Raw genomic sequence first — 15183 nt, forward strand, 5'->3', positions numbered from 1 at the left:
TCGACCGCCACTGTAAATTTTATCAAACAGTAAATTTAAGAAAAAAAAACTCCAATTGTAAGCCACTTTTTTGATGCTGGTGTCTTTCACACTCAGAATTACCAGAAGGGACACATTGGTGCACAGAAAAGCAAAGTTGGCAGACCATATTTGTGTGGGATAGGCAGATTGCGTAATGGCAGTTTTTACATACATAGTTTGACATCCTTCTGCAACCGTTTTGGTAGTGCAGGTGGTGCATCTACGTCTTTTTGGACGTGGGAAACATGGTGATTCCTCTCTATCTTCAGTTGGGATAAATCTTTTGAGCCCACTTTGCAGGCTGGAGGGGATTCCAACCTTTTTCGTACTTCTTCTGTGTAGCTCTCCAAGAACAAGTTGATGTGCCAGTGATTGTAGGTACACCGAATTCCCCATCTCACAGTTTTTCACAGTCTCTTTTATGCAGTTCAGGGTCGTGGGCTGTGCATCAGTCTCTGGGGTGTGGTCACTTGGACTCAAATCCTCTTCCTCGCGTTTCGAGGTTTGAATGTCAGCATCCGCCACATTGTTGTGTACTTTAATTTGTCCATACTGACCCTCGTCACTTTTGTGAAGCTCAGCCTCCCGCTTCAAATCGACATGCACCACGAGAGTATATGAATACAAACTTCGCTGGACTGCAGAATCGTGAGTCTAGATCCCAGAATTCAGAACAGTATCATTTGACTTGGGTTACAACTTTGGAACGGTCACATTTGCGAGAAGCCTGTTAAATCATATGGGGCGGGGTCCAGCGCAGGGAGCCTAGATACATCTCGGATCGATTCCAGGAGAAGAGGTACTTTGCTTCAGACCGTCGGCAGCCTCGAGATAGATTACAGGGCTCCAGATGATCCCCAGCTCCCTGAGGCAAGGTTCATTGTTTCGTGTCAGCTGTCACCTCAAGAGACGAGGTACGCATCTTCAGATGAGACACCTTCTCGGGATTCCAGGTATGTGCCTGCAAATCAGAATTAGACAGAGAATCTGAGGTTCAGAGACTTTTATCTACCACCATTCTGTGAAGCTCAGCCTCCCGCTTCAGATCGACATGCACCACGAGAGTATACGAATACAAAGTTTGCTGGACTGCAAAATTGTGAGTCTAGATCCCTGAATTCAGAACAATATCATTTGACTTGGGTTACAACTTTGGAACGGTCACATTCGCGAGAAGTTTTCCTCATCTTCAGAAGGGCCAAGAAAGTATCTGTGTGTCGCAGGAACAGTGATTTGGTGGACCTCCCCCTTTGTATTCAATGTCAGACCGTCAACCTTTCTCCATTCAACAGTTCCCATTTCAAGAATGTTGGCAGTTGAATTAATGCGTTTCATAACCTCTCTCAACACTTTCCTTGAGACATTTTGCAGGTCATCAAGGGAGCGAATTCCAACAGATGTTCCCATCCCTTTCCCAATGGCCTCGTAAAAACTTTGACTGAATGTCTGAGTCCGCCTTCCACTAAAGACCCCTTGAAATGATAATTCGGTATATGAAGAACTCAATAAACCAGAAATGTTAGCAGATGCAAGCTTTGAATAAAACTTCTGCTTGATGGGATCGAATGACACTTCCTTGGCTGACTTTCCCATCCCTCTAAAGCAGTTTCCCAACTGGGATCAAGTGGACCATGATCCAAAATTTGTAATTTCTTTTAATAGATTCAGATCCTCCTTGAAAGTGCCAAACATACTGTAGTAGAGTATTTGTTTAGCTTGAGAGTCTGACATATCTCCGTGGATTTTGAGGGAGCCGAGGTCACACATCAACTTGTAGACAGCAAAAGCACCATCACCTGAAAAGTTTACACACTTGAGTTGTTCTAGAGTCGGAAGGCCAATTGGGTCTTGAGCAGTAACACCTGTTTTAAAGGCAGCTGTAAATAACAAAATAGGGAAGAAAATGCGATGAGCATTCCTGCTGCCTACCATAAACAATGTATCAGCAAGGGGAGTGATTACTGAGGCACATTCATGCGCAGACTTTCCCTTGAGCACCTGTACTAGATCTTTGATATAAGGAATGTGCCCCATAGAACGAACACAAGCTGCCTCCCACTTCTGCCTATAGATTCCTTCAGTTCTCAGAAAGCACAACAATGCAGCCAATGGGCCAAAACTTTGTGCCATACTGGCTCTCTTTTCAGGTGGGAACCCTATACCCTCCAAGAGGATGTGATGGTTGGGCATAATACCATAGTGGCTAACCTTAAATCTAGTTTCCTGGCCACTCTGTTCTTTCTTTATAGTCATTTCATCATGACCTAATCTGAGCTCTTGCAATCTGTACCCTAATCCAACAAAGTTATCTATATATGGGCCGGCCATACCATACCAATTGTCTCTGCTGTCTCTGTCATATTTTTTGTATTCAAACCCATACAGTTTGAACGATGCATCAACAACTGCAAGGGCACCTTCCTTTCTCAAAACGTGCTCAGTCCCTTGACGGTAACAGTAAAGTCCTTCGACGCTGTCTTTGTTCCAACATTTCTTCTTGCATCTGGATCTTGGGCTGCCTGTCTCTTCAAGGTATGACAAGTGAATAGGATATTGGCAATTTGGATATTAATATGTATGTCCTTGTAACTTTTATCTTCTGCTCCAAGTTTAATAAACAGTCCTTTTGCTGCATGGCATATTGCACATAGGATCCTAGATTTTTTGTCACTGTCTAGCTCGATTCTGGGCTTTTTAGTCTCTTGAACTGGTTGTCCATCCGGGTCTGCCAATTTTCTTTTACCTCCCTTTGTCACTTCTTCCATCTCCACATCTTCTCCATTATTTGCCATCTCACAATATAAAAAATAGGCCTGGATGAGTTGCCCTTCTAGGCTTAGAGGCTCAGATCAGATGCAATCCAGAGAAGGTAGATTTGCTGAACGAGAGCCTTTGCACTCTCGTGAATATATTGAATTGGTCAAATCACCAACGGCTCTGAGAATTTGATAATACAGTTTCTGGCATGCCACATTCCGGGGAATACAGATTTTCGGGTTCACATTTTCCACCCGAACAATTGAGGCCCTCTTACATGAGCTTGCCGCGGTCTCGTTTCTTGAAGCTGTCAGATTCTACAAGGTGCGGCAGAAAAACCTCCCCTTTAAGGAAAGCTAATAAAAACAAAACCAAATAAGGTAGAACAATTTTATTTATACTAAATAAAAGTACATATTATGCCATTTTAGAAAATACTCTTATGGTCTTACTTGTTAAATAAAACATCCCTTAAATGGCTTCCTGCACTGTCGACACACTTATTGAGTCTTTCCCTGAAGTTATTCATTACTCTTTGAGTCATTTCAGGTGGAATAGCTTCAACTTCTTGTGTAATTGCTTCTTTCAGGGCTCGTAAAGATTGTGGACGTTGTTCATAAACTTTTGCTTTTAAATAGCCCCAAAGAAAGAAATCACAGGGCGTTAAGTCCGGCGATCGTGGGGGCCAGCCAATGTCTCCACGCAACGAGATCACATGTCCAGGAAACATTTCCTTCACCAATGCCAGTGACTGCCGCGCTGTGTGGGCAGTAGCACCATCTTGCTGGAACCACACGTTCTCTATTTCACCAAAAAGCTCCCTTAGTTGCGGTTGGAGAAAGTCGCGGAGCATGGCACAATAGCGTTCACTGTTGACGGATAAATTCCTGTCATTTTCTTCGAAAAAGTAAGGACCGATCACTCCGGAATTGTAAACAGCACACCATACTGTTACTTTAGGGCTATGAAGTGGTCGTTGATGAAGTTCTTGGGGATTGTGTTCACACCAGTACCTGCAATTTTGGCTGTTGGCACTGTTCCGGCAAGGTGAAAGTGTGCTTCATCAGAAAAAATCACAATATCGTTGGGACGAATGTTCCGAAGAAGGTCTTGGCACAAACTTACACGGACACCACAGTCTCGTTCATTCAGTTCCTGCGTAGTTACAAGTTTGTAAGGATGCATTTTAAGATCTCGATGCAAGATTCTTCTCACACTTCGATCAGATATCCGTAATGCTGCCGCATGCTTTTTAGCGGATCGTCGAGGAGATTGTTGAACTGAAGGTCTAACTGCATCAACATTTCCGGGGCCTGTTGCAGTCCGTGGTCGTCCAGGTGGTTTCCTTTTTAATGCGGAACCTGTCTCACGAAAGTTAGCAACCCAAGAATAAATTGTTTTCTTATCGGGAACAGGGTCCCGTTGTCCGTGCGCAAAGCGAACGCGAAAAGCACGTTGAGTATTAATAGGCGATTCGCCATTTTGAATAAAATCTTCCACTACGAAGGCACGATGTTCACCAGACCACGCCATGGCGTACACTGAAAACGGCACGTAGACAGCTACTTAACGACGCGCCCCCCACCACTCTGCTCCTTCTACTGTCCGCTGCACGTTACTTTGTAATCGGGGAGTTTTTTATGCCGGACGCTGTAGCTTGTATTCCCCAGCCACAGCAGTAAGTGTTAAGATAATTTTGCAGATAGTGGCTTCTGTTTCAATATCTAACATTCCAAATTTTGGGGACATTTGTTGAATAACATTAATACAATTTTAGTATTAATTTACTACATACTGTCTCGTGCTGGATATTGAAGTTTCATGAGTACCAAATTTGCCTATGCTGCAAAATATTGTTGGAAATAAACTTTGAATTCAGTTTGGAACTATTTTGTTCTTAATTGTGTTATGTTAGAGTGCCTATTGATGATTTACTTATGGACAGGCCTGTCCATTTGCTGTTAATTGTAAAAGCCTTCAAACAGGTTAATACCATGTTCTATTCAATATTTATTTTTGTATCTCAGTTTTTTGCTGTTTTATGTAATTAAATGAAAGGGCTAAATTTAAGGAATATATGAAATTTTGTACACATCAAGTGGGCAGAGTAACACTGTCATTATCTTCAACCTCAACATCAGCATTTAGTGATGAGTTCAGTGTTAAGATAATTTTGTAAACCAAAATGTTTAAGTATTTTGTGTCTGTGTGGTGTGTGTAATAAAAGTTTCGGCATATCAATTGTGTGTTTCATAATTTTTATCCTGTATAAAATAAGAAAAAAATGAATAAATAACAGATGCAGAATTTAACAATTTATGCTTTTTCTTAAGCATGGGTGCTGCCTATGAGGAATTAGGAAGCACTGGTAAATTCCCGAAGTTTTGAAGCACAGAAAAAGTGAAGCAGTCATTTGCTCATCTAGGATTTTTCCTTGTTGAATGAAACTTGTTTCTAGGCCCAGTTACAGGGCATTGAAACACTACAGGCACTAGTTCCATTAGAAATGTGCAGTGATAAGTTGCTTGGCATCTATTGGTAATTGCACTGCTGAACAAATTACGGTCGCCACAAGATACTCGGTGCATTATCACACAATTAAGTACCACAAAAGAATAATGACTCAGGATAATAGAAGGAAAAAAGTAACGTGAAAATAGGTAAGTACAAAAATATTGTTCCTAATGGTGCAGCCTAATATTATATCAAAGGGAAAGAGGAAAACTGAAACTGCAGTGGCTGGTCATCATTTCTTTTGGAGGTGGGGGAGATTCCAACACTGCCCATTCAATGCATTTAAAAGTGAAAACTATTCTTAGCTTTCAGAATTGTTTCTTCCTTCTAATCATGAGGTCTGAGTCACCAGGCATCCTTTTTTAACATTCTCGAATGTAACTCCCTTCCCTACCTGATAGATAGAGTAGTACTTCCAAAATCAAGAATTACTGTTTCCACTTGTAAATGTATATATCGCCAGTATTATAATTTTGCGTTCTGTAGGTAAGTGTGGCCAACTGTTCTATTTCTTTGTGATTTTAACAGCGTATTGTAATGGCTGACACAATTCCTGAATAGTTTCAGCTGTTAGAGTAAGTGGAAAATTTTTCAGAATTCCAATAGAAAGTGAAATGTAGGAATATTGAAAAAGCTTTTTTTTTATCATCTCACTTATAGACAGTCACGACAAAGTGCATCATATCAAAAGTGCACTGTATAAGTTTTAGGTCACATGCTTGTTTACGGATTATGTGTGATGGGACAAGATGAGTCGGAAATGGCACCGACGACAGCCAATTTTTACATTTCGCTCTGTTACGAGGTCAGACTGTCAAAAGATGTGGTAAACAGACCTGTAAAGGAAAGATCAGTACAGCTGACTTGTGAAAATATAGGGGTAGATCGTGGGACAAACATGGTCAAAGACCTGTTGTCATGAGTAGAGGAACCAAGCTTTTTGAGAATAAATCGTCACAAAAAAATTCCCCTGCCTAAAGAGTATCTCCAGCATCTTAAAAGAAAATTCTAAAATGATCACCTCTCAGTGGGTTGAGGATAAGCCATTTATATCGGAAAAAGAATACAGTTTAAATAGAAAGCCTACTTTACTAAAGTTATTGAACATAGACAGTTTGATTTATCAGTTATTGAGTTGACAACATTTGGCATCAAGGACAAATTAATCATTTCTGTATGTATCAGTCACCTAGTTCCAGATAACGTCTCAACTAAAAAAAGTCAACATAATTTCGTGTGGAAACAAAAACACAAATGAATTGTATATTTTTAAACCCCTTTAAGCCAGTGTAAATGTTGTTACAGGTAACATTTAGTCTGTGTTTTGAAGAAGTGAAAAGTGTTCATTACAAACAAAATTCTGAAAATGTGTGTGCTTCTCAATAACTCAAGGGAACACAAAAGAAAATGGATCTGCCGAAACAAAAGACGACACACAACCAGTGCGTGATAATGCCCAAATGGTCCTGCAGAAGTGTATAATGTAAAATTAAGATGTTTGGAATACAATAAAAAAGTGTTTTCCTTAACAGGCAGATTTTATTGCCAGTAATTTTAACTGCAAACATAGCTAATACGAAAGCCGCAAGTCCAAATGCTGAATATTCAAGTTATGAAATGATGTAACCACTATTTAAATAACTTGAAAAAAGAGACAGCATTGGTCGTATATTTTTTACTGTTGAAAAATCGATTTTCTGTCACTGAGTGACCATCTTCAGTGCTATATTGTATAACTTAAATTGGGATGCACTGTTGTCACCAAGCTTACGGCAATCACAGACTGAGGTCGCTGTTTTCAGAGTGTGGTGGTGGTGACACTCGTGACCTCAGTCTGTGATTGCCGTAAGCTTAGTGACAACAGTGCATCCCAATTTAAGTTATACAATATAGCACTGAAGATGGTCACTCAGTGACAGAAAATCGATTTTGCAATAGTAAAAAATATACGACCAATGCTGTCTCTTTTTTTAAGTATACCTGTTATCTGGTCGTAGTGCACAAGACAACATAGAGTCGCCAATCAATTTAAATAACTCTTCTGTATTTTGCTGCTGTGACGTAACTAATACAATGTTGAGTGAACAAATCTCTTATTCATTCGTAAACCGGGACAACACCTTTGTAGAGAGTTTCGGAATAGAACAGAATGACATTTATCTTAAACTTACTTCAAATGTTTCTGGGCATTGTCATTATCTGTAGCCTCTTTCTCTGTGCCTTCCAAGATACCACCAAGCCACGATACTAGAGTATAAGTGACCCCACCACAGTGGGTGGTGACACTCGCTCTAATATAAATACTTTTCCACGAAGATCTTTCAGTGGCTTGAGAGGAAGAAGCATAACGTGTTCTGAATGAACATTATGTTGCACCAAAGATCCCCCCACTAAGGCAAAAGACTTGTTGTAAAATAGCTTATTTAGCTAATTACAATCATTTTATAATCTTTAACTTATTAACTATTATTCTTATTAAACTCAGTCTATTAAGACTGAGCTCCTTTTCCATTCACACAATGAAAAACATGTCTGATCGTATGTCTTGTCTCAGTTATTTTCGATTATTTTGTTTTAACAGTAGTAATCATAGTATACAGTTTCATGTTAGATATTATCAGCTAGTTCAGATTACTTCAGAAGACGGTATTGTGTTTTTTCAATAGCTTTGTTTCTTTTTTGAGATTATTTGTTCGAATTGCAAGGGGATATCTGTTTAAACGTACCCTTTTGTAAGAAAAGAAAACTCGTTGGGCAGCCTCAATCATTATCCCATTACTTTTACTCACAGGTAATTGGTTTTTCACTGTTTTTAAATCTTCTATAACAGCACGAGGTTCTCATATTTGTTGATATAGAAGGGGTTTGTCTTTTTACCGTAAGGAGTTACATACTCACATTTTACTCTAGACTACATTCCACGATTTCAAATCTCAGATTTGTGATATTCAACATGTACGGAAACGAAGATTCAGAGAATCTGTCATTGCCCAGATAAGTCTCTTAATCTTTGATTACTTTGGAGAACACTTCATTAGTGTGACTGCCAGTCAAATTACAGCTTCCTACCATTGTAAGAGTTACACAGTATCCTTCGGGCAAATACTCTGTACGTACATTATCGTCTTTGCTTTGAGAATGTCCCATTCTTTTATCCGTCAACAAAACTGGTTCAGGTCATTCCTTTGACATCAGCACCGAAATAGCAGCAACTCACCCAGTTGCTACCTTGTAGTTAAACAAGAAACACTTTGCATTTGCAAATAGAACAACAGCGTATGTGATAAAATTCACGTGTCTACAGATAAGCTCACTGCTGTACGTTTATACTTGCAACAATTTACTCGGAAACAGCCTCATCATTCCAAGATTGTCCATCACTGACATGTCAGCCGATGTGGTGCAGTCGACAACAGATGTACACACACCATCGGAGCAGACTGCAACACCTATACTGGCGCCTACACAGGTCAGTCCAGTGTGTCCTTCTTCCGGTGCCTGTGCACCTACTGCATTTGTTTGCCCTGCCCTCCTAGGTTAATGTGTGGAGCTCAGACAGAGTGCTGTCTGCAGTGGAACTGTTCGTAAAATCAACACTGTGCCAGGCCCTCCAGTCCAACATAAAACATGTAGATTAACATCAGATAAACTTTCCACAATCGAGTTGGCTACAGACGAGTTATTACGAGCTCGTACATCGGACAGTCCGATAGTCCTCAGGTCAGCCTTTCGTATCGTACCTAAGAAGGATGGCAGATAGAGACGGTGCTGCGACTATCTGCCTATCGATACTTGCATCGTCCTCGACAATTAGCCCATACCAAATACTCGAGACTTTACTCGTAAATTAGCAGGTGACTGTCTGTACAATTTGTTGGGCTATAAAAAGGCTTTGCAGATTCCTGTGAACCAAGGGGTGTACCAAAGGCATCACTGCTTTAGACTTTTTGAATTTCTTTTGGAGTGGAACAAAGGGAAGGCATCTTTTGGAGTGGAACAGAGGGAAGGCAGTCATGTTGTGAGACTAATGTAAGCCAACATGAAGCAAAGTAAAAGGGCCCTGTTACAGGTTAGAAGTAAGTCCTCACTTCTCGATCAATGTCACCCTGATATTTTGTGTGATCATCTTTACCTTATTTGAATTTGACAATTGCCTTCCCGTAGTTTTCTTGATGCTGTGTACCTTCTACGCAGTGGTGCCACTGCTTCTGGCTGCGTGACTTCGCCTCCACGTGCAGAGGGTCGAGGGCTTTTTTTTCCCCTGTAATCGATTTCAACGACAGTTCTGGTTGAACAGATCTCAGACAATTTAAACATATATATATATATATATATATATATACTGTTATATATAAAAACAAAGATGAGGTGACTTACCGAACAAAAGCGCTGGCAGATCGATAGACACACAAACAAACACAAACATACACACAAAATTCAAGCTTTCGCAACAAACTGTTGCCTCATCAGGAAAGAGGGAAGGAGAGGGGAAGACGAAAGGAAGTGGGTTTTAAGGGAGAGGGTAAGGAGTCATTCCAATCCCGGGAGCGGAAAGACTTACCTTTGGGGGAAAAAAGGACAGGTATACACTCGCACATATCCATCCACACATACAGACACAAGCAGACATATTAAATATTGGAATGACTCCTTACCCTCTCCCTTAAAACCCACTTCCTTTCGTCTTCCCCTCTCCTTCCCTCTTTCCTGATGAGGCAACAGTTTGTTGCGAAAGCTGGAATTTTGTGTGTATGTTTGTGTGTCTATCGACCTGCCAGCACTTTTGTTCCGTAAGTCACCTCATCTTTGTTTTTATATATAATTTTTCCCACGTGGAATGTTTCCTTCTAATATATATATATATATATATATATATATATATATATATATATATATATATAAACAAAGATGAGGTGACTTACCGAACAAAAGCGCTGGCAGGTCGATAGACACACAAACATACACACAAAATTCAAGCTTTCGCAACAAACTGTTGCCTCATCAGGAAAGAGGGAAGGAGAGGGGAAGACGAAAGGAAGTGGGTATTAAGGGAGAGGGTAAGGAGTCATTCCAATCCCGGGAGCGGAAAGACTTACTGTCCTACACTCGTACTCTCTGCTGGAAGTATCACTTTGCCACGAAGAAAAATGATCCTAATCCTACTCCTAATGATCCGACTCCTCAAGACACCATCCAAATTGAACCCTGCCTGGAACAGTTCCGTCCTCCGTCACAGCGGGACCCACCTCCTCTTCCTCAAAATCACCCTCTCCAAACCTTCCAGGAATTTCTGACTTCCAGCCTTGCATCTCAATCCTTCTTAAAAAACCTTAATCCTACACCCAACATCACCACTGCTGAAGCCCAAGCTATCCGTGATCTGAAGGCTGACCGATCCATCGTCATTCTTCCGGCGGACAAGGGTTCCACGACCGTGGTACTTGATCGTCGGGAGTATGTGGCTGAGGGACTGCGTCAGCTTTCAGACAACACCACATACAAAGTTTGCCAAGGTAACCCCATTCCCGATGTCCAGGCGGAGCTTCAAGGAATCCTCAGAACCTTAGGCTCCCTGCAAAACCTTTCACCTGACTCCATCAACCTCCTGACCCCACCGACACCCCGCACCCCTACCTTCTACCTTCTTCCTAAAATCCACAAGCCCAATCATCCCGGCCGCCCCATTGTAGCTGGTTACCAAGCCCCCACAGAACGTATCTCTGCCTACGTAGATCAACACCTTCAACCCATTACATGCAGTCTCCCATCCTTCATCAAGGACACCAACCACTTCCTTGAATGCCTGGAATCCTTACCCAATCTGTTACCCCCGGAAACCATCCTTGTAACCATTGATGCCACGTCCTTATACACAAATATTCCGCATGTCCAGGGCCTCGCTGCGATGGAGCATTTCCTTTCACGCCGATCACCTGCCACCCTACCTAAAACCTCTTTCCTCATCACCTTAGCCAGCTTCATCCTGACCCACAACTTCTTCACTTTTGAGGGCCAGACATACCAACAATTAAAGGGAACAGCCATGGGCACCAGGATGGCCCCCTCGTACGCCAACCTATTCATGGGTCGCTTAGAGGAAGCCTTCTTGGTTACCCAAGTCTGCCAACCCAAAGTTTGGTACAGATTTATTGATGACATCTTCATGATCTGGACTCACAGTGAAGAAGAACTCCAGAATTTCCTCTCCAACCTCAACTCCTTTGGTTCCATCAGTTTCACCTGGTCCTACTCCAAATCCCATGCCACTTTCCTTGACGTTGACCTCCACCTGTCCAATGGCCAACTTCACACGTCCGTCCACATCAAACCCACCAACAAGCAACAGTACCTCCATTATGACAGCTGCCACCCATTCCACATCAAACGGTCCCTTCCCTACAGCCTAGGTCTTCGTGGCAAACGAATCTGCTCCAGTCCGGAATCCCTGAATCATTACACCAACAACCTGACAACAGCTTTCGCATCCCGCAACTACCCTCCCGACCTGGTACAGAAGCAAATAACCAGAGCCACTTCCTCATCCCCTCAAACCCAGAACCTCCCAGAGAAGAACCACAAAAGTGCCCCACTTGTGACAGGATACTTTTCGGGACTGGACCAGACTCTGAATGTGGCTCTCCAGCAGGGATACGATTTCCTCAAATCCTGCCCTGAAATGAGATCCATCCTTCATGAAATCCTCCCCACTCCGCCAAGAGTGTCTTTCCGTCGTCCACCTAATCTTCGTAACCTGTTAGTTCATCCCTATGAAATCCCCAAACCACCTTCCCTACCCTCTGGCTCCTATCCTTGTAACCGCCCCCGATGCAAAACCTGTCCCGTGCACCCTCCCACCACCACCTACTCCAGTCCTGTAACCCGGAAGGTGTACACGATCAGAGGCAGAGCCACGTGTGAAAGCACCCACGCGATTTACCAACTGACCTGCCTACACTGTGATGCATTCTATGTGGGAATGACCAGCAACAAACTGTCCATTCGCATGAATGGACACAGGCAGACAGTGTTTGTTGGTAATGAGGATCACCCTGTGGCTAAACATGCCTCGGTGCACGGCCAGCACATCTTGGCACAGTGTTACACCGTCCGGGTTATCAGGATACTTCCCACCAACACCAACCTATCCGAACTCCGGAGATGGGAACTTGCCCTTCAGTATATCCTCTCTTCTCGTCATCCGCCAGGCCTCAATCTCCGCTAATTTCAAGTTGCCGCCACTCATACCTCACCTGTCTTTCAACAACTTCTTTGCCTCTACACTTCTGCCTCGAATGACATCTCTGCCCAAATTCTTTGTCTTTAAATATGTCTGCTTGTGTCTGTATGTGTGGATGGATATGTGCGTGTGTGCGAGTGTATACCTGTCCTTTTTTCCCCCTGAGGTAAGTCTTTCCGCTCCCGGGATTGGAATGACTCCTTACCCTCTCCCTTAATACCCACTTCCTTTCGTCTTCCCCTCTCCTTCCCTCTTTCCTGATGAGGCAACAGTTTGTTGCGAAAGCTTGAATTTTGTGTGTATGTTTGTGTTTGTTTGTGTGTCTATCGACCTGCCAGCGCTTTTGTTCGGTAAGTCACCTCATCTTTGTTTTTATATATAATTTTTCCCACGTGGAATGTTTCCTTCCATTATATATATATATATATATATATATATATATTGCTTTGACATAAGCCAACGATATCTGTATAAGTGACAGTTCTTAAAAGATTTTTATCGGATTTCTGCTCCTTTACATGGCACCACTCTGTTCATTGACCTCCAAGACACTGTTAAGCCAGCATGACCAAAGAACAAGCGCTCTGCCACAGCATGTGGAGAGGTTTATTCAGTGTCATGCCTTGCTGATGGCTTGGAGCTGACATGACTTGTATTTTATCTGCACAGACATAAAAAAGAGTGTGTGTACATTGGGAAGTTTTTCTCTTCCCATTTACCTAACTTACGATTTTTGTTCTCACACCAATCTTTCATCGACCTCAGAGGATAACAGTGAAACATGTTATTCCGAAGAATCCTGTGATACACTACACTTTACGTGACATACACTCAGTGCTGTCCAGACTTGTCAAAGGTTCATAGACAATATTTATATGTTGTACTTTTGCCATGCCTTCTTAAATGAAATTTTAGTCTTTTCTACGACTCAGCACAAACACGAAGATAATCTCGGACTAGTTTTTGATGCCTTACACAAGCTCGGTACGTAGTCAATGACAATAAGTGTCAACTGTGAAGATGTTACCATCCTCGATCATTCAGTTAGAAGGGAAGGCATATTGTGTACTATACAGTAGAGTGAGCTCATTAGCCAGCTACTGTGTCCACAGAAATTTCAAGCCTTACACCGGTTCCTGAGCGTGGCCAATTTTGTGTTGCAAACAACTGCCTTACATACCTGCCATTGAGAAAACACTGACAAATGCGTTAGCAGGCAAACATGCAATGGGCAAGAGACACACAAAACATTTTACCAAATAAATAAATATCATTGAGGTGCAGCACTCTAAAGTATGCTGCAAGAAATTAGTAGAATCTGCCATGTAAATGCCTTCAGAAAAGCTGTTAAATCATTTTTATTGAAGTGTCTCCTAAGACTCATCAGGTGCATTTTCTCTGGTGTTTTGGTAGATATTTGCAGGTTTTTGCAATGTGTAGCTGGAGTCAGCTCCAACAAACAGTCCTCATTATATCGTTCATGCAATACCCAGTGTCGGTTTCTTTCATGTTACAAAGATTTTTGAAGTCAAATATTACGTGACCATTCAACAGAGCTCTTCCAAATTAGTCTAGTGTAATATTCATTTTACCAATATCTATTAACAGGAACAGTAAAACATGAAGACTAATGAGTACTCGAGCAGTATCACCATTGCCCTGGCGTGTGCTGACTGCTACTGCTATGCGGAAGCACTGCTTAGTCGCTGCTGGAGAACTGATTATTCTCAGTTTTACTGTTCCCTTTAATACATATCAGTAAAATGAATATCGCACTAGACTAATCTGGTAGTGCTCTGTCAAATGGGCACGTAAAATTCCAATTTCAACATAATTTTATTTGAAACAGGAAACAAACGGGCACATTCCATCGACGCTGGGTGTCATTTTGCAAGATGTGATGAATCGAATTTGTTTGGGCTGACACCATTGCAAAAACAAAACTGCAAATATTTGCTGAGACACCAAAGAAAATGCACATGACAACTCTTAGGAAAGATTTCCTGTATACACTCAATATCTGCCATACATTGTCTGTATAAAAGATTTACTGCACCAATAATTAAATAAATAAAATTCAAAGGATTCCACACCTGCAGCAGGCATCTGAGCAAGGTAAAGACTGCATTTCTCAGGCTATGATTTTGGTGTGCCTACTACCTACTACACACCTGTTTGTCTCCTCAGGTGCAAGTGATTCTGCAATTGAAGCAGTTCTCCATTCTTTTCCAAAAAGTTGACTGCTCCCACAGGAAGTCGTTGGCGTATGACAGGAAACTGTCGGTGGTCTACGAAGTAGCCCAGCACTTTAAAGATGATGTGGAGGGCAGGCCTTTGACCATCTACACCATTTATCAGCCTCTGGTGGATTCCATTCATCAGCCGCCAAAAATTGTTGACCATATCATTTTTGCAGTTCAGATTATACTGCGCAGTTCACTAGAGGCGTGTGAAATCACGGTGTAAACATATCGTGGCAGATTCTCTCTAGGGTCATCACACTTTCAGTGAATATGGATTACAACAATGTAGCAAAAGTGCAACTAAAGAATACACAATTATGCGAACTTGTTCGAGACACTGATCAGTTTGCACGTAGTATGCTACACTGTTCCCAGCTCTTCAACCTAAGAACTGTGTGACGTTTCAGAAAA

Source organism: Schistocerca serialis, chromosome 11 (genome assembly GCF_023864345.2).
Source record: "Schistocerca serialis cubense isolate TAMUIC-IGC-003099 chromosome 11, iqSchSeri2.2, whole genome shotgun sequence".
Classification (NCBI taxonomy): Eukaryota; Metazoa; Arthropoda; class Insecta; order Orthoptera; family Acrididae; genus Schistocerca; species Schistocerca serialis.